Here is a 21,716-nt window from a genome sequence, read left to right on the forward strand (position 1 = left end):
ACGCAGATCTTTTGTGTTCCTTGTTATTAACAGAACCGGTCTCTCTAAATTTTGCAATTAACCTTAATACTGATGTTTTGTTAGGAGCTGGTTTATCCGGGTACTTATGGCAAAACAAATCTTGCACTGCAACCATTGATTTCGTACTGAAGTACGACTCAACAGTGAAAATACGTTCATCTAGCGAAAACACCATCCTGTCTCTAGCAATACACTGAACGTTATGATTGCACTGTTGTTACTATCGGTAGTGTTCTACTGCGTCGCCGCGATGTTCAGAAGTTGGACGAGTCCATTTCAGTAACGAGTAGGGGAGTAAGCTGACTTTTGAAATTTCATGGATGAGTGATTGTTGGGTTGCGTTTTATATGGGACACTCTGTATATAAAATTTTCTATTCTCATATCTTTAAAAGTCAAAAGGTTAAATCTCAATGGACTTTAGTTCTACTTAAGAGGTTTATGCGCAGATATTGTAATTGTATGAATTTCCTAAAAATTATCTATTCAACGTTTGTCATAAATTTATATGTGTAATTTATTTTAACATAAAATCAAGCTATATTTTTTATGTTTAATTTCTGTTTAACGTTCAGTAGGACCATTCAGTGCACCTCCTGAAATATTAGTACCGCAGACAAACATGAATCTAGATCGCGTATCTCTACCACGCAAATGATCTGTCTGCTGTTGACTGCGATCACTTGCCCTCTCCTTTGACATCACTTGACGAACGTAGTGAGAGGGTACAGGTTCATCCTGATACTCAGTGTCGCAGGGATCATGGAACAGGATCTACTGTTCTTCATCTAGTGGCATTTCTGTTTGTCAATCAAACAGAAATCACCCGTACCAGGCTAAGGGATGTGTTAATAAACTCTCCAATCTTCAGGTGGATTTCAATGCCGAAATTTTTGACGGTATTCAACCGGATTCATTGCTCACAAGCGGCTATGGCCAATTCCTATACTAGTGTACGATCCCAAAGACCAGCTCGGGGCCATACAAACATGGCGTAGTGTCCATTTTCTTCTATACAATAGCGATGCAAAAGTCATATCCAAAGGTTAAAACATAAGAAAACCCCCAGATTTGAATTGGAGTCGTTCCTAATTACTCTTAACGATCTGGGTCACTACTGAAACCGTGATTTTAACGTTAATTTGTTAATGAAATGATGGTTTTGAAATTAATTCTACATCAAATGGGGCTAACACCAACCAGTTTTACCGAAAAATTTGTTCGGTTTTCTTAGTTGAGTGAACAGCCGTGTTACGTATTCGACGAATTTGGTTCCCCCAACCCAGGACAGGGCTCCGTGTAAGCTCGAAATAAACAGTAATTAATTGTACGTCTTCAAAATAATATTTGTAGATGTCATATTCTTTATCCTTAACAAGTATCTAATGGAATTTTTTTCCAATCTAAAAACTCTTTTAACATTAGTTTATAAAAAAAAAAAAAAAAAAAAACATTTAGCTTATAACTTCTGTGATTATTAATTTACGATACTTTATTCTTATCAGTTTGTGGTCAGACGATCCTAGGTATGTATTTTAGAGAAAGAATTGTTTTACAAAAAAAAGAAACGTTCAGATATTGCGTAATTTTGTGTATTGATTATCTGATTGAAGAAATAAACCGCTCACAAAATTTGTTTTGAATTATATTTTTAATTTTTTCTGTCTTATCAAACTTAGATTTTTATTTATTTATTTGTTGTTTACTATAACATTAAATTAAGAAATTTTAAAAAAGTTTTAGACGTATAAAAATTATATATAGTATTAATAATTTAATTTAATTTTTCAATAATATTACTATCAAGTACGATTAACGTAATCTGGTATTTGAAAATAGCCGTTATATTTAAATCACAAAATATTGGTTTGGAAATTTATTTAATCTAATGTTAAAAACGAGGCTTACGTCCTATAGAAACATAAATAATTAGATCGGATAGATATTTTTATTTAAAAGAGAACATGCTTATTATACGGAAATTAAAAATTTATGCTACATTGATCATTAATAATGGTAAAAGGGTCATTATTGAGCTATTAATTTCTGATAACGTAAAATTGTACCTATAAGCCAATAAAACTGTAACAATTATTAATTTACAATCACTAACAGTGTAATCCTTATTAAAGATACACATAAGTTTAAACTGATTATTTTTTCTCAATTTTTAGATAAGGTGTAATTTTTTTTCTACGAATAACCAAAATATAAAATAATTTTCATATAATCTTGATTAGTTTTCAGTTAGTAGATTTCACAACAAATTTTATCATTATATATACATATATATATTTTTAGTAAATTAAAAACTAAAGGATATATTAACATTATTAATAAAATATAATTCATTACCAGGAAATTCACAGAAAAATGTTAATTTCATTAAACTATTTTATCTATTAATTTTAATAACACACAGAATAAAATTTATTTTTTAAAATTTTTATTTTCCTAATGTGTACGTAAATTGTTACTACAATTAGTAAATTATCACTACAAACTAGTGAATAATAAGCAACCCCCTGCCGGCTACAATGCTCAATGAGAGTAGGAAGTTATGTAAACCATGTAAATAAGTTGTAGCATTGTACAGACTCAGACCGACCACTCCTTCTTTCATTCTTTTTCCTGTTTAGCCTCCGGTAACTACCGTTCAGATAATACTTCAGAGGATGAATGAGGATGATATGTATGAGTGTAAATGAAGTGTAGTCTTGTACATTCTCAGTTCGACCGTACCTGAGATGTGCGGTTAATTGAAACCCAACCGCCAAAGAACACCGGTATCCACGATCTAGTATTCAAATCCGTGTAAAAAAAATAAATGGCTTTACTAGGAATTGAACGCTGGAATTCTCGACTTCCAAATCAGCTGATTTGGGAAGACGCATTCACCACTAGACCAACCCGGTGGGTTAGACCGACCAGTCCTGTACAAGAACCAAAGTACACCGTTTTATACCGGTGTATTGGTACAGTCTGTATTTAAATAAATATAAAAGAAACTCTTTATTTTTTTTCTGTTTAGCCTTCGGAATCACCGTAAGGTATTACGTTAGATGATGAATAAGGATAAGTATGAATGTGAAGTGTAGTCATGTACAGTCTCAGATAAACCACTTCTGAGATGTGTGGTTAATTGAAACCCAACCACCAAAGAACACCGGTATCCACGATATAGTATTCAAATCCGTATAAAAGTAACTAACCACCTTTACTAGGATTTGAACCTTAGAACTCTCGAATTCGAAATAAGCTGATTTGCGATGACGAGTTAACCACTAGACTAGCCCGGTGAGCTCGACTAATTTTTTTTATGATTTGAAACTCAGAACCTTCGACTTCTAAAATCAGTTGTTAAGCAACTGATTTGCAAAGAAGTGTTAACTATTAGACCAGCCTAGTAGGGTCATATAATTAAATGGAAAAAAAAAAGTTAAGTATTATGACGTAATCGAAATTTGTACGCTACTACTAATTTATTGCTTGAATATATTTATTTGTTTGTAATAAATATAGACAAACACATTTTTATCTTTTGAATAAGTTGAAAAATGAAGAAAATAGGCGTCATAAAAAAAATATTATTGTAAAAAGATAAAATAGCGGTCCAAAGTAGAAGATAAAAAGGTTTTTTTTTTTTAATTAAGTTGTAGTAAATTTTCTACTAAGACATTGAACTAGGGAATTTGTTGTCATATCTAATAATGACAACTTGTAACATTGGGGCGGGGTGTCTATATGACCCGTATTCTACACTATATACGTGTATACGTTTGTGACACATGTATGACACGTATTTTTCTGTACTACTCAACGAAAAGTATTTAATAAAATACCTGTTTTTTTTTTTTTTTATCTTAAAAATGTTATAACTTTATTCCTTCTGTCTTAGTGGAAAGAAAAAATTAAAACGAAAAAAAAAGGATAAAGCAAAAAGTAAATTTTATTATTTGCTTTATAAATCTCCATTGCTTATTCAGAAGAGTATTGAAAATTATATTATTAAATAAAATAAAATCTGTCGCAGTAAGTGAGTCAAAAGGGATTTTCAGTTTTAGTTAACTTTGCAAAGGTATCAAAAAAATTAGTTTTTTCCTTTTTCCTATCCGGTTCCTGTGAACTGATTCGCTTAAAAATCAATAGGAACTTATTTTCAATAGGTTTAATTACTCCACTAAGTTTCATCAAAATCGGTCAAGATTTGCGTCCGGTCAAGCGAACGAAAAAATCTTATACATACATGTAAATGAACACTGCAGAAACGTGTTCAGAAGACTCCAAAAAGTAAAGAAAGTCTCTCTCCCCCCCTCGATATCAGGTTATAAAATCTACCCGGACGCAGTAGCAATTACTTCATATTGTTTAAAAATCCGCTAAAAAAATAATATTTATTGTATTATTGTTTAAATATTTAAGTTCCTCGGTTAATTTATCAAAATATAATAAAAAAAAAAAAATATTTCTTGTGGCATATAATTATAGAATGGAATGGAATGCAAAGTTGGCGGGAGTTTATAGATTCTCCCTACAGATCGCAGAATCTGGACAGTGTCCCTTGCTGCTGGATGATTCTATCGGGCGTGTTTTTAAAGGTTTATTTTATATGACGAGTCTAATTTTCCAATTTTTGTCTTATTTTATATTTTGTATTTTTAAGGACGGATTTAATTGCCTTCCAATCCGTTGTTAAACCAGCGTTATCGAACCCATTTCATGGGCCGACCGCGGAAGGCTAGGCTTATGAAACCTGTCCTCCCGATAGACCGACCACTGAAGTCCTTTCGGTGCTAACGCTTCATAGGCTAGCAGGAATACGCCACAACGGGGCACTAACTGTATGGAGGGAGCAATGCGCCCCATCTCCGGAGGGGTCGCAGTTGCTGATTTAATTTAATTTAATTGTAAGTTTTAAAAGGAAAGGTTAGTAGAAGCTCTACTTCTGTTATGGCTGCCTTTCAGGACGCATCTCTGCTGGGCTCTGTTCCGGACTCCTGTCCGTGATGTTGGGACCAGTAGAGGGTCTTCCTTCTTCTTCATCTTCTTCTTCCTCTTCTTCTTCCGATACCTCTTCATTCTTCTTTGGCTTGTACTTTCCGAGAATTGGCAGTAACCGAAGTTACATACCGTTAACCTTAGTATTCCCGTGGCCCCGAAGGGCTGAACGGGGGAAAGTGCAGGTTTCTTCTTTCTTCCTTGCTGTCAGTGGCTGCTGGGCAGGTGACTGCTGGGCTCGTTCCCTCATTCTTCTTTCTTGAAAGGAAAGGGAATAGGGAACTTACAAATTTAGTGATACCTATTCGCGATCGCGGTTTTGGGGCGGCGATCGCCTTTTGAGAAGAAGTATATAGAAGGTTCTTTACGCTACAAAATATTAATCTCCAGACACACTTGTGTCTGGGAAGGGTTTGGGGAGACCGCGTGACCGCAGTGAAGAAACCATTTTTGTTTGTTGTGGTGGCTGCTGTGAGTATCTGTAACAAAAGAAACAGAACACAAACGAAAAAAAAAAAATTATTTTATTTTATTATTTTAGGATGGCGGGATGCATATAATTAAACTTTATTTTAAATATATATCATTTATTTAAATATTACCTATGAAAGTAATAAAAGTATTATATATGTTTCATATTCTTTGTATAGAACAGTTGATAAGCATCAAAACAGTATCGTGTTTCAAAATAATTTATTCTTAAGAAAATAGAAAGGGAATGTAAAAAAAATTGTGCCCAATAGAACGAAAAAAGCGGCTGTAAATGCACTTAAAACCCCGTTTTTTGGCTCTAACTCTAATTCCTATCAACCGTTTCGTTTGAAAATCAATAGGGCTCTATGCCCAACAGGTTTTCATGACCCGATCATGTATCCTCAAAATCGGCTAAGATTTGCGTCCAAGTGAGCGGAAAAAATGTTATACATACATACATATTTATATAAACATAACCGGGCGCAGTAGCGATTTCCAGATTCTTTGGAAATCTGCCAATTACAATATTGCTGTTCAAAATATTTATAAATATTGTAACTTGCTGTAGATTTAAACAAACATCGATTGATAGAGATCCATCGAGCTAATATTTTTAAGGTGTTTTTATATTGATGTAAATTTTTAAATATATTTTATAAACTTCAGAATAAAATATATTCTAAAACTTTGAAAAAAAGTCTTTTTGTTGATAAAGATACAAAACTAAAACCGGTACAAAAACTTTGTTTTTTACATAACCCCATAAAAAGTACTCGCAAGTCTGGACTACGTTGTGGCCAACGCTTAAACACATGTTTTCATCACTTGTACGGCCAATCCATCGTCTGGGAAGGCGTTCATCCAGATAATTTCTGACCTGTAAATGCCAGTGAGGCGGAGCTCCATGTTGTACAAAAACGAGTCACTGTATTCCTTGAGTTGAGGAATTAGCCATTCACTTAACATGTCTAGATAAATTACTCCGATTACTGTCACTTCGTGAAAAAATAACGGTCCGTACATCCTTTCACGGGATACAGCGCAAAAAACGTTCATTTTAGGAGAATCGTGTATATATTTTAAACTTTCTCTTCAGTTTTCTGTACCTCGTTTTCTTACATTACGTTTATTAATTTTTAGACTAATGTGAAACGTACATTCATCCGAAAATTAGGCGATGGGAAAAGCCATCGTAATTTTTAACACGTTCGTACAACTCCACACAAAAGTTTTACGTAAGAATTTATCGTCAACTAAACCTTGTATTAACTGTAATTTATAAGACATCGTCTTCAAACGTTTCCGCAGAATTTTCCACATAAACGGTTGAGAAATTTTCAGTTTTAAACTTACTGATCTAGTCGAGTTTCCTGGGCTACGTTGATAACATCATGAACTCGATCGATATTTTTCTTCTGATCAGGTTTTCCAGCACTTTTATTTTCACACAAAAAACTCTGATTTTAGAAATTGTTTATTCCAGTCGTAGATTGATTTTCGCATATATTATAACTACAACTCATTACATTTTCAATTTTATAATTTCATAATCTGAAAGTAATTTGTGGGTGAGTTGGTTCTTGCGTGATGTTTTTGTAAAAAAGCAAACAAATAAATTTTTGCGTTTATGTGCAGACATTTACAACTATAATAATAAAAATTAGGTTGTGTGTTATATTGTTGTAAGAGTCTGTTATTATTATTATTATTTGCTATTTGAGTTAATTTTTATTCACATGCTGATAAATATGTATAAAGTAAGGATTTATTAAAAAAATATGCTTCATCTCTTAGATAAACAACTTCTGGTAATTTATGTGAATATCATTGTGAATAAAATCATTGTTATAAAAAAAACCATCTAAATTAAATTTACTTTAATATACATTAAATTAAATATTAATTAATAAAGTAATTCTCTTTTAAGTTTTCCTTTGTTGTTAAAATGTATTAACTCTTTATATATATATATATATATATATATATATTTGTGTGGTGTGTGTGTGTGTGTGTGTGTGGTCGCATGTTTGCGGTTCGATAAGGATATTGAGAGACTAACAAACATAAAAATTTCTTATGAATATTTTTTATTACTCTAAAAATATATGAAATAATAATTACAATAAATGTATAACCTACCATAAAAATAATAACTGAAATAAAAAAAATTAAATTTATTTAATGACAACTAAAATACACTCCAATTTACCTACAGTTTTCATGATAACTGATAGAAGCTAATTGCATTAACAATAAAATAATCATAGAATAGTTTAAAGTTCATACAATGTTTCTGCCAATATTATTATTACTTTTACTGTTTATGACAGAACTACCCTACACTTTATTAATGAATAGAATACTTTCACTATTGTTTACCAATAACTGACCGAACAACATCTTGTATTCAACTACTGTTCACAAAGGAATGCTCATGACGTACTCTTCACTCGTTGTTACCAAACGCTTATGTTGTCGCTGTTATCACGACTGCGCCGAATTCGGCCTCGCAAAACAGCTGACTTTGTTTGCTGGTCCCTGGCAATATTTATACTTCCTGACCTTCAGAACCAGTATCCGATTTATCCTTTTTAATTGTTGAAGCGTAATAGTTTTCATTGTCTGCACCTTTACATTTTTCTATAATTTATTTTTCCGGTCTGGTAATTCTTCTGGTCGAACAGGAACTTTTGGTGATACCATTGTCTGTATTACTACGAAAAAACTGTTAAACGGACACATTATAAATAAAAATTTGTTTAGTTCCTTCTAGATTCTTCTTTCTCTATTTCCCCTCTGTTTCTTCTTAAATGAAAGAAACCCGTTAACCTGGGCCGTTATACTAGTCCCGTTAAAATATACATTTTTTTTATTTTTGCTCAATAACAATTATAATTACAATCGGCTTTCCTACGGAGCCGTAAGTAAGTTTTCTGACAAAAGCACGTGATAAGAAGGTCCTTAAGGAACCCCCAAAATGAATAATATACAATAAACAGTTGCAAGCACACTTAAAGTCAAATATGAAATTTCAAGCTCAGTCATAAATCACAAACCATTAATTTAAGCACAATATAGTCCACAAAACAAACATTAATAAGAAATAAAAAGGAAAACGAAAGAGAAATAACAAGAAATTAGATAAGACACCACTAAACTTGACGGTGTTAGATTCCAAACTGTTACACAGATCCTAAGTCGAGTACATTCATTTCAACCGTTGGACGTCTCTGCTGTTATCGAATAGATTAATTGCAAAGTGGTTTACATGATTTTGAAGCCTCTGCGGGTATTTGACATTGCGCTGTTGTGCAATCTCACGAACCGATGGGAGCTCCAGATAATCCTGAATCTCATCATTCCGCGTGAAACACAGCTTCGGCAATTACCCTCGCTACTTTATTCTGAAATCGTTGTATAATTTTCACATTACTAGTACTACCCGTTCACCATAATTCTACACCGTACGTCCAGATTGGGCGCAGGATAGCCTTGTAAATTAAGATCTTGTTGTATGACGTGAGGCCTGAGTTCCTCCGTAGCAGCCAATGAAGTTCCCTGTACCTTGCGTTTAGCTGTTACCTCTTCATCCTCACGTGACACTTCCAGGTCAAACGCCGATCCAGGTACCGCACAGTCCCAGATACTGCACAATCTCCGTTTGCGGGATGAAAACAGCATCGAAGTACACACCGGGACAGTCACCTCTCCGCATGGCAAATGTGACGTGCCTCGACTTACCCTGATTAACCTTAATCCTCAACTTTTTCTGTCACACGCACACACGATCCAGCGCCATTTGTAGGGTCTGAGAGGCTAGGCCAGGGGTTTCGTTAACGGCCAGGATAGCTGTGTCATCAGCGAATCTTAATTGGCCTAAGCCTGTGCAGTAGTATATGTATATATATATATATATACACAAACATTTTTTTATTGTTGAAGTATTTAATGAGGAAGTTCATTCATTTTTTGTATCATTAATATATAAAATAAAATAACTTTACATTATACTTACGTTTCTGTTGGAAAATGTACGGAAATTTAATGATTAAATTACACCTTAAATGTTTATTTTTTCAGTTTTTTTACCTTTTACTAATTTTTTTTTTAAATATCCAAAAATTTTTAATAGAACGATCGTTAATTCCTTAATTTTATATTTTTTATATAATATATTTAAATTATAACAATTCAATTAATAAAATTATTAGTTATTGTAAGTAGTTTTACAGAATTTAAGTGACTATAGCAAGAAATACCTTAAGAATAACATCGAAGAACGATTAACATAAGCGTTTAAGCTTGGTCTTACCTATCACCATAAGTAAATAAATTTTGTTTCAATGTACAATTTTTACCGTAGTATGTCAAATAACTCTAGTGAAAATAACTCTGTTTTGCTATAACATCTGTCAAATCAAATAATACAAATTTTACAACCTATAAATTCAATAAAAATTACGTGAAAAGATGTATTTACTTATGTGTGTATGTACTTTTTACACAAACAATTATCACTACCTATAGAAGTTTGCTAATGTCATAAATTTTAGTTTTCCAATACAAAAATGCATTTTTCCTTGCATTTTTTAACCTATTATTTAATTTTTTTTTGAAGCAATTATTTGCCGATAACTTTGATAGTAATGATAATAATTACTGCATTTACTACGAAAAAAGTCAAATTTATGAATTGATTTGTAATAAGGAATATCTAAGTAAATTCTAAAAATATATAACCCGGACGGATATATTTTCATTTAGTTTTAGATATTATCCCTTAAAAAAAAAAGTAGTTGTAAAAATCGGTAGCGTAATAAAATCATTAAATTACGTATTTTTATTTAAAAAAAAGGGGATGCATTTGCATTTCACAGAATTTAATACAGTGTTTCAAAATAATTTTTTTTATTTATAAACAACAGTAAGAAGCTGACACCCTTAATAATCAATGTAATGAGTTTTAATGAATTTTATTGCTAGTGAAAAATGCTGTAACTCCAGAGAAAAGGCCGAAACTTTACCATTCTACTATGAAAAACAGCGGTTGTAATACTTATATAAATTTTATTAGAATAATTATATCATTTGTAGTTTCAGAAAGGGATTTTGTTTAATGATCAATTAAATTTTTATTTTTAAATGTTTTTTTAACTCGCTCGTATTAAGTAGCAATAATTTAAAAAAATGAAAAACAGATTTTGTTGTTTGAAACAATAATTAATAATAAAATATTTCAAGTTTAAAAATAAAGTTTTCTCCGTTGTAAATCATTTGTTTCATAATCTCAAGACAGAAACTCTTCTTTATACGTATCAAGAAAAATGAATCTTTTCGGATATAAGGGAATACTCCGCCAGCGACAACCGATCAATTTATCATATTATCATACAGTCCTTCTATTTTCTTTCTCGCTTTTTTCTGATAAATTATGGTTTGTAAAATGTTTTAAAACATCACTGATGGTAGAGAAATGGATAGAGTAGGATAGAGTAAAAGAGATTTATAAAAAAAAACAAAAATAATAATTTCTTTTGATTTAAAATATACTTACTCTATCGATTACCACTTTACAGAAACCATAAGTAAATATGATCACTTATAATCGAATGTAGAGAGGCTTCCAAAGAAGCTTTTCAAAAATTACATACTCTCTTTTCCTCTTTTTCTGTTTAGTCTCCAGAACCACCGTTAGGTATTACTTCAGAGGATGAATGAGGATGATATATATGAATGTAAATTAAGTGTAGTCTTGGAACAGGCTCAGGTCGACCATTCCTGAGATGTCTGGTTAATTGAAACTCAACCACCAATGAGCACCGGTATTCAAATCCGTATAAAAGTAACTGCCTGCCTTTACCAAGATTTAAACCTTAGAAATCTCGACTTTGAAATCAGCTGATGTGTGATGATGAGTTCACCGCTAGATCAAACCGGTGGGGTCCTCAAAATTTACATACTAATAGACCTATATGGAACATTTAGGTACATGTAATTTACGTACATAGAGTAAGTTCAAAAAACATTACCATAGGATGTAAAACAAAAAAAAAAACAGAGATAATCATAAGAAATCACAAATAAGAGAAGTGATAAAACACAGAGAATAAAACTAAAAATAAATCCGAAAGAATATAACGATGTGAAATACCGAGATGATGCACAACACTCAGGGGTTGCAGTTCTACCTCAATTCATCTAAAGTCTAACACTTGGAGTCGTTTTAGCCTTCTAACGACTTCAGAATTATCCAGAAGGTTCACGGCAAAATAGTTCACATGGTTGTTTAGCCGCAGTTTGAATTTCGAAACGAAAGGCTGTATTTCTTCTAGGACGTAATGTAAACCAAGATAATCATGTATCTCACTATTTTTCATGAACCACAGCGCTTCTATTACGTTCCTCACTAATTTATTTTGGTTATCGTGTAATTTTAACGATGCTGTTGCTTGTTGCTCCAGAACTGTATTCCACAGGTCCAAATTGGTTTTAGAATCGCTGTGTACAACTGTTGCTTATTAAATAATGATAGTTGTGATCTCATTCTCAGTAACCAGTACATTTCCTTAAACGTTTTGTTAGCTATTGTAAATCTTAACACAGAACCAGAGAGGGTATATATCATCTACAGATAAAAAGAAATTATGTACATTCAAATTGTTAGTTTAACGATCCGATAAAATTTTATGAATTTGCCTAGCGTATGATGAATTAATTCTTTCGAACAACAGATATTTTAAAATACGATCTAGAACATAAAATATCTATGAAATGAACGAACTTCTATATTAAATTATAATATGTAATTAAGAGATTTTTATCGAAATAACTTTCGGTTTAAATGAACGGGTGATTTTTTTAAAAAGGTTTTTATTTAACCTCCGGGACCACCGTTAAGTATTGCTTCAGAGAATGAGATGAATGATTTGAAGCGGGTGTGAAAATATTATGCCTGACCGGGATTCGAACCCGGGATCACCCAGGTGATTTATTAAGAGTAAACTACTTTACGAATGAATTCAAAAATATTATCGTCTCGGCCTTTCATCCGAAAGTCTCGGATTCGTATCGTAGGTAGGAATGGCATTTTTTATACACTAAAAAATTCCATTTTCCATATCCCACGTACAAGATTCAAGCTTATGACGTGATATCGTCAAGCAAAAAAGCAAAAAATAATTTTCGCTTTAATTTGGTATTTCCAGGTAAACTGTTGATTAAAATGAATCCAGACAGAGTGAAAAATTTTATTAATTATTTATTATTGTTGTTTTAATTTTTTTTTATAAAGCATACGAAGAGGAAACAATACAACTTGAAAAATTACGATCCTTTAATTTAGTAGGGAGACTATCATAGAGAAAAAAACATTAGGCATAATGATATAGTGCGTTATGGAAAAGCTTTTTCACGTAGCCGCTGTGAGACAAATTGGAAATGGTTGGTGACGTCAGGAGTGGTGAGGATATCATTTGGTTCAGTTCGTAACCGCTGTGGCTTGGCGACGGAACCTTCACTTCCAACTCACCTCATCTGTCACCTCTCTAAAGAAGATGACATTTTCTTTACAATTTTCAAATGGAATATTTTATTAAAAATTTGTACATACATCGTTCTATCTTAAAAGAAGAGATCTTATTAAAGTTTTATAAAATTTGAAAAACGTATTTGATTCTTTAGTTACGACGATTTAATAAAACAAAGAAATAAAGTCTCATAAGATAGAGTTAAAACAAAACTCCGATAGCTTGGTCAAAAATTAACTTCAAAATATTAATTTACAAGTTAGTATACATTGTAAATTATTACGATTTTTTTTCTATTGTATTTACCAATTTTTTCTAGAATTTGATTAACGAATTTACTATATATGTACTAGTTGTACATCTTTTTTTTATTTTTTATTTTTTTTCACCCTACCCCTCGGGCCGGATCCACAACAAAGCAAAGCACAGCCCAGGGGGCTGTCTACTCAAACGGGTCTCCCCGTCCACCGGCCATAAGTCTAGTTCGACAGGTCAGCCCGCCGGTTAGATCTTTTCATTGCCTGCCTCTAACCCCGAAGGCAGGGTATCCAAGCCCGACTATACCCGACCATCTTAATAGGATCGATAATGAACGTGTCGGGGAACCCACGACATGTTCATGGTTGTAAGAATATTAAATATTTTACAGATTTTAATTAAAACTAGAGCTGTAGATCTGCTATAGCGCTATGTAGACGAGAAAGTAAAAAAAAAAAATATATATATATATTTTTTATTTCATTATATTTCCGTTACCATAGTGACAGAAATATAATGAAGTAAAAGGATTAATTTTTGTTCCTTTAATGAATATTTTTAATTTAAAACATCACCCTCAAGGGGTTAGATCCTCAATCTTTTTTTTTTTTTTTTTTTTGTCTTCAGTCATTTGACTGGTTTGATGCAGCTCTCCAAGATTCCCTATCTAGTGCTAGTCATTTCATTTCAGTATACCCTCTACATCCTACATCCCTAACAATTTGTTTTACATCTTCCAAACGTAGCCTGCCAATCACAATTTCTTTCCCACTACCTGCCCTTCCAATATTAAAGCGACTATTCCAGGATGCCTTAGTATGTGGCCTATAAGTCTGTCTCTTCTTTTAACTATATTTTTCCAAACGCTTCTTTCTTCATCTATTTGCCGCAATACCTCTTCATTTGTCACTTTGTCCGTTCATCTGATTTTTAACATTCTCCTATAGCACCACATTTCAAAAGCTTCTAATCTTTTCTTCTCAGATACTCCGATCGTCCAAGTTTCACTTCCATATAATGCGACACTCCAAACATACACTTTCAAAAATCTTTTCCTGAGATTTAAATTAATTTTTGATGTAAACAAATTATATTTCTTACTGAACGCTCGTTTAGCTTGTGCTATTCGGCATTTTATATCGCTCCTGCTACGTCCATCTTTAGTAATTTTACTTCCGAAATAACAAAATTCTTCTACCTCCATAATCTTTTCTCCTCCTATTTTCACATTCAGCGGTCCATCTTTGTTATTTCTACTACATTTCATTACTTTTGTTTTGTTCTTGTTTATTTTCATGCGATAGTTCTTGCGTAGGAGTTCATCTATGCCGTTCATTGTTTCTTCTAAATCCTTTTTACTCTCGGCTAGAATTACTATATCATCAGCAAATCGTATCATCTTTATCTTTTCACCTTGTACTGTTACTCCGAATCTAAATTGTTCTTTAACATCATTAACTGCTAGTTCCATGTAAAGATTAAAAAGTAACGGAGATAGGGAACATCCTTGTCGGACTCCCTTTCTTATTAGGGCTTCTTTCTTATGTTCTTCGATTGTTATTGTTGCTGTTTGGTTCCTGTACATGTTTGCAATTGTTCTTCTATCTATGTATTTGAACCCTAATTTTTTTAAAATGCTGAACATTTTATTCCAATCTACGTTATCGAAAGCCTTTTCTAGGTCTATAAACGCCAAGTATGTCGGTTTGTTTTTCTTTAATCTTCCTTCTACTATTAATCTGAGGCCTGAAATTGCTTCCCTTGTCCCTATACTTTTCCTGAAACCAAATTGGTCTTCTCCTAACACTTCTTCCACTCTCCTCTCAATTCTTCTGTATAAAATTCTAGTTAAGATTTTTGATGCATGACTAGTTAAACTAATTGTTCTATATTCTTCACATTTATCTGCCCCTGCTTTCTTTGGTATCATAACTATAACACTTTTTTTGAAGTCTGACGGAAATTCCCCTTTTTCATAAATATTACACACCAGTTTGTATAATCTATCAATCGCTTCCTCACCTGCACTGCGCAGTAATTCTACAGGTATTCCGTCTATTCCAGGAGCCTTTCTGCCATTTAAATCTTTTAATGGAATTAATCCTCAATCTATTGCTTAAAACCTTCTCTTGGATAATACGGATGTATTCTGAAAGTTTGAAAATAATCGGTCGGTTGGTTCTTGCGTGATGCTGTTTCAAACAAACAAACAGACAAACTTTGGCATTTATATATAGGATTTATTGTTTATACTGACAGATTTGTTTAATTAAATGATTGTGATTATATTATGTTTTATTATGATTTAAAAGATCATGATCATTTTGTTTAATTAAATGATTATGGATTTGCCTACTGACAAATATTTTAATTAACCTACGTTAAAAAATAAATGTATTAGGTAGGTTACTCTTTCTCTCCTTTACACATATACACACAGTTGTGCACGCGCCATACGCTCACTCACTCTCTCTCCCTCCCTCTGTCGAGGATGTTTTAGTTCTTTTAACAAATTATATATAAGATAAATAAAACGCTAAACTTTACTAGTAATGAAGAATAAAAATAAATTTAATTTTTGGCAAACGTATTCGTTTGGAAGTTACACAGTTACGTACTCGATCACCTGAGCATGGTGGCCGTTCGTAGAGGTGAGCTTGGCTTTGAACCGTCGTTTGCCGCTGATTGGATTTTTTGTGTAACAGGCGTACGTCCTCTGTGCGTATGAAACGTTCTAGGCGTGCCAAAACTTGTATAATAACTCTACTAACGAGTAAAGTGATATGAAAAATTTAATTTCTGCTAAAATACAAAAAATAAATAAAACTGTTCATAGAAAACATCAGAAATACGATTTACAATTTAAGCGATTGTTTTGATTCAACTTTGTATTTTTATTGCATTTTTCTTATACTGTTATATTTTCTAAAATTTTGTCTTTGAATATATTGAAATAAAAGTCTTATTTCATAAGTAGAAAAAATATATAAAAGAAAACACGATTGCATCGTTCTATAAAACTTATCCTGAAGCCACTTCTTATTCTTTTCTTTCTTTTTCGTTTGTTTTTTTTTTTTTACTAAACAGAAATATTTATTGCGTTTATTCCGCTTATATGGCTTTTATTCACATGTAATAACAGTTTATAAAAATGAAAAGAAATGTATACTTCAGATTTGCAATGTTGCAATGTTTGTTTTCTTTTGAAAATACTAATATAACAGAAATATTTCCGGAGATTTTTAATATTAGAAAAAGAAAAATATTTGTCTGAAAAAAAAAGAGTTGAAAATAGCTTTAGGCTACATCAGTTATAAAGAAATAAATATCTCTTATTGTACATTCGCAAGAAAAGTAATGCTTCTTTCGGTAGACGAACGCATTTTTCTCGTTGTATACGTCTTTCGAGAAGGTGACAAATATTCTTATTAGTAAAGCATAAATTTTCTGAAAGGTTTTAAAATACTCTTGTATCTCACCGTTATGAAGTTCGAACTCTTATCGAAACATTTCGAGCAATAGGCTCTGTTGAAGACGGTAATCGAAGCGTTCACCTAAAACTAAACGAACAGAAACTGCTTGATATTTCAGATTCTATGGCCGAAAGTCCATTAAAATCAATGAGTAAATTAGCACAGCAGCAAGATATTGAACTCGCTATCGCACATAAAGCTCTAAGAAAAGAATTGAGATTTTTTCCTACAAATTAATGTGTATTCAAGAAGTGAAACCTATAAATCGTGATAAAAAACTAAATTATTGTCAATGGTTTAAACGTTTTGTTGTTTAAAATTCCGTAGATATTATCAACATTACGTTTTACTGATTAAGCGTGGTTTCATCTGAGCAGATATATTAAAACACAAAATAAATGACTGCGGTCGACATTTGACTCCTATGAATTAAACGAACAATCTTTTCACGAAGCAAAAATTGGAGTCTGGATTATTGCGAGTAGAACGCGCATTGTGGGTCCAATCTGTTTTGAAAATATAGTAAATAGTAATCGTTATTGTGCTGTTTTAACAAACTTCATTAGTCATTTAACAGAAGTGAAAATCAATCGCGGTTGATTCCGATAAGATTGTTACCACATCACAGCTAATAGGACAATGATTTTTTACGAAATGTCATTGGTGAACGAATTATTTCGGGGGATTTTGTGGTAGACAAAATCGCTCGATCTGACTCCCTCAGATTACTTTCTACGAGGAGCAGCGAAACAAACAGCGTATCAATCGCGCAATAGACTAGCGCGATTGATGAATTACAACCGCAATAACGGCATACGTACCAGACATTTAAGTATATCAGCTGGTTAAAGTTTTTGAAAACAAATTGAAAAGTGTACAGAGTTGTATTGATGTTAGTGAAGATAATTTTCAACACCTTTTATAAACTATTCCAGTTACTGTAATATCCGTTTCAGTGAAATAAAATTACAAAGTAAAATTTAAGAAAGTTTCATTACGTTTACATAATTCCAGTGCACAGCAGGCTTTCCGAACGCGCTGTATTTCCATACTCGGCCACGAGTATCAGTCAAATTAATTATTCAGTATAAATTCAATATCAGTTGAAAAATGATAGTGTTTTGTCTTTTCATCTAGAGGTCCCGGGTTATTATTCCGGTCAGGCATGTTATTTTTTATATGCTCCAAATTTCCATTTTCATGCCAATTCATTTCCAATTTCACTTACAAAAGCTTCTGTGTAAGTTTCTGAGGTGAATTATTCATCATTCAGAAAATAATAAAACGATACATGTATTTTTTTTCTTGTTAAACCTTTCATATTATTAATAATTTATAATTTTTAGAAATACTTTCTCTTTAAAATAAGAATAGAATTGTAGAAATCAGGTTATGTGTTGATTTCTAAAATTGCTAAAAGTAAGGTTTAGATAGACATAACCAAAAAAATTTGGATAAAAATTTATAAATTCGATGTACTAAATAAGATGTAAAAATATTTGTCCAAAATCCTGAAAAAAAATCAATATTTTTATTTATGTATCTTTTTTCTTCAATAAATGATATCGCATATGTAAACCACATTACTTGCTTTCTAATGATAATATTTAGAAAAGAAGCTTATATCGAGTTCAAGCTTATATCAGGATACGAAAGGATTGGGTGTAGATACTTCCCTTCATAACTATGACATGCTGGACAGTATGCAAAAGGATACAAATTGTTAAATGTTACATAAAAAAGTACGGATGCATTCACACTTATATATGGATGTAAAATAGATATGTAGTTTTGTTTAAGAAAAAAGAGAAAAAGAAAATAATATGACATTTGATAACGACACTGTCAACTCGGGAAATGGCTGCACCGGATTCAAAATTACTGAATGAAGTTTTTGTTTTTTATAATTTTTTTTTCAAGCTGACATAACACGAATGACAGAAAGACTAAAAATGAGTTTAATCAAGAAATAAATAGCATAGTAGAGAAAATTAAGATTTTTGTTTTAATCCCGTAAAAAATAAATACATGCAACAAATCATATTTATAAAAATAAGTTAATGTGTTTGTTTTTCCCTTTTCTTCAAAACGTACCAATTTCGAATTATTTTATATTTTATAAAAAGTAATTTTTTGTTTTATTAAATAATTCCTTCTAATGATTAAATTAATATTTTATTTAAAATAAATTTATTATAACATTTATTTTATTTATTAATTCACTACATTCACTTAATTAATTTTTACTGTTTACTGACTTAATTTTCACTGTTTAATAGTATTTCCTGCAACATTTACAACAATCTAACAATAAAATAATCTGTAACAATAAAGAGATTATTCTAAATAATTATTGAAATAAGTTTGAAAACACAATCACAATCCAAGAAACTTAAAAAAAATTTAAGCTTACTTAAAAATAAAATTTAGAGGTCTATTTCTATATTTTTAAACAATTAACATCAGTAGACGCTAATAAAACGTTAAAACACACACAAGCGCAAGCGCGCGTATTTATAAATTTTAGCTGCAAGACTTAAAAAAATTTGTAGCAATGATATTTTTATGCTTTTACTATTTATCATTATCTCAAATACAATAGAAATGAGAGTGTCTGATCTAAAGAGATAAAACTTCATAGCAAAGTAATCTTTTGTTTTTAATGTTTACGAAAACAAAAATAATAATTTAATAAAAATATAAGTAAATAAAAATTACGGTATATATTTAAAACAAAAGAAATTATTGTAATGAATTATATTACTATAATTTACAATTATTTTATACGCTATAGAGTAATAATTTTCTAACTTAACGTTCAGATAATCATGATTTATTTAAAGTTGTTATCTACCTATTTACCATCAATAGATTTCATTGCAATCCTATCAGGATTGGTTGTGTATTCAATTCATAACTCATATTGTTAATTTCCTCTCCCCTACCAAATCCTGTACTGATGCATCGGGGTGCATGTTTTATTAACAAAGGAACATAATCTCAAACATATTATTTGTACAATTTTCTACTAATAGTTTATCTTCAACTTAATATATAAAATTCAACTATATAAAGATTCTTCTATTTGGGTTAGTACGAAGTGTTCTGAGACGTATTCGCCGAACTTCAGGAGCTGATTGAGTACACGAAAATGAGCAAAACCTTTAATATTGCCGTAACTTCTATTTTCCTTTGTTTTCCTTCTGGACGCCATTTTGTGATTTTCAACAAATAATAAAACTTATAATTTTTGCCTGTTTTTACTTGCTTCACTAAATTTAATAATAATGATTAATAACAAATAATAATAGTAAATTAATATAAATTATCAGCTTGCACTACTGTGCGCAAGCGTACTGCCAGGTTAACAGGCTAGTTGGCTGTTTTTTGAGAAACCGGGGTGTCCCATATAAAACACAACCCAACCTTATATTGGTAGGTATTGAAATAATAAAAAGGCAGGTGTAAATGTAAATGTAACTATTACCATCCATTACCTTACATTTAGAGTAAATGTTGGAAGTGGCCGCCATCTTCTTCAATACAAGCTTCAATTCTTTTTACAGCGTTTCTTGCAACTTTTTTCAAAGTTTGTGGCTGGATATTTAATACATCTTGTTCCATATTGACTTTCAATTGTTCAAGTGTTCGCAGTTTATTGCTGCAGGCTTTTTCTTTGAGGTAACCCCGTAGAAAAAAATCCGCCGTAGTCAAATCTGGAAATCTTGGTGGCCACAAGCCTCGACCGATAACACGATTACCAAAGAATTCCTCGACGAAATCAGAAGTTGAATCTGCGTAGTGCGATGTCGCACCGTCATGTTGTAGCCGGCAGTAACTGTCTTCCACTTCCAAGAGTGCGATGAACTGAAATAAAATATCCTGATATCGTTCTGCAATAATGGTGTACACGAAAAAAATAGGACCGATTATTTTCTTCCGCGATATCGCGCACCACACGCCCGACTTCTGCGGGTGTAATTGTTTTTCGTGATAAACGTGGGAATTTTCAGCACTCCAAATTCTACTGTTTTGGCTTTTTACGTAGCCATCCGAATGAAACCGTGCTTCATCTGTGAAAAATAACGAATCCATAACGTTAATTCCCTCACGCAGAAATCGACGGAACCGTTGACATTATTGTAGCCGTTTTTCTTTGTCGGGCTCAAGAAGTCGATGAACCGTTTGAATGCGATAAGGTCGTAATCGTAATTGTTTGGTCGCCCGATGAACAGTCGATTTAGACAAATTAATTTCAGCAGACAAGAGTCTGATCGATTTATTTGGCGAGGCGAGTAATCGGTCTTTGATTTCAGCGACTGTATTTGTATTCAACACTGACGCAGATCTTTTGTGTTCCTTCTTATTAACAGAACCGGTCTCTCTAAATTTTGCGACTAACCTTAATACTGATGTTTTGTTAGGAGCCGGTTTATCTGGGTACTTATGGCGAAACAAATCTTGCACTGCAACCACCGATTTCGTAATGAAGTACGACTCAACAGTGAAAACACGTTCATCTAGTGAAAACACCATCTTGTCTCTAGCAATACACTGAACGTTATGATTGCATTGTTGTTACTATCGGTAGTGTTCTACTGCGTCGCCGCGATGTTCAGATGTTGGACGAGTCCATTTCAGTAACGAGTAGGAGAGTAAGCTTGACTTTTGAAATGTCATGGATGAGTGATTGATGGGTTGCGTTTTATATGGGACACCTTGTCGTTTGTGTTTTATATTAACACAAACGATCATTTACGCATTTTGCATTTTGCTCCAAATTGTCAGGTCTCTTGTATGACGTTACGTCTTACAAAACAATCAGATGTTTAGTGGAGTGTTTCAGGTGTTTCAAAAATTACTAAGTCTAGAGTGAATTCCAAGTTTTACAAGTACTTTATAGTGCCTCAGTGTGAAAGTACTACCATTACAACTCCAAAAAAAATAATTTATTTAACTGAATACAT

General features: G+C 32.1%; 1 protein-coding gene across 5 annotated transcripts in view; it reads left to right on the top strand.

The window, feature by feature from the left end:
• rdgC (retinal degeneration C) overlaps positions 1-21,716 on the top strand; it is a 968,675-nt gene that overhangs the window by 377,880 nt on the left and 569,079 nt on the right. The window lies entirely within an intron of this gene.

This window comes from Lycorma delicatula, chromosome 2, assembly GCF_047948215.1.
Source record: "Lycorma delicatula isolate Av1 chromosome 2, ASM4794821v1, whole genome shotgun sequence".
Lineage (NCBI taxonomy): Eukaryota > Metazoa > Arthropoda > Insecta > Hemiptera > Fulgoridae > Lycorma > Lycorma delicatula.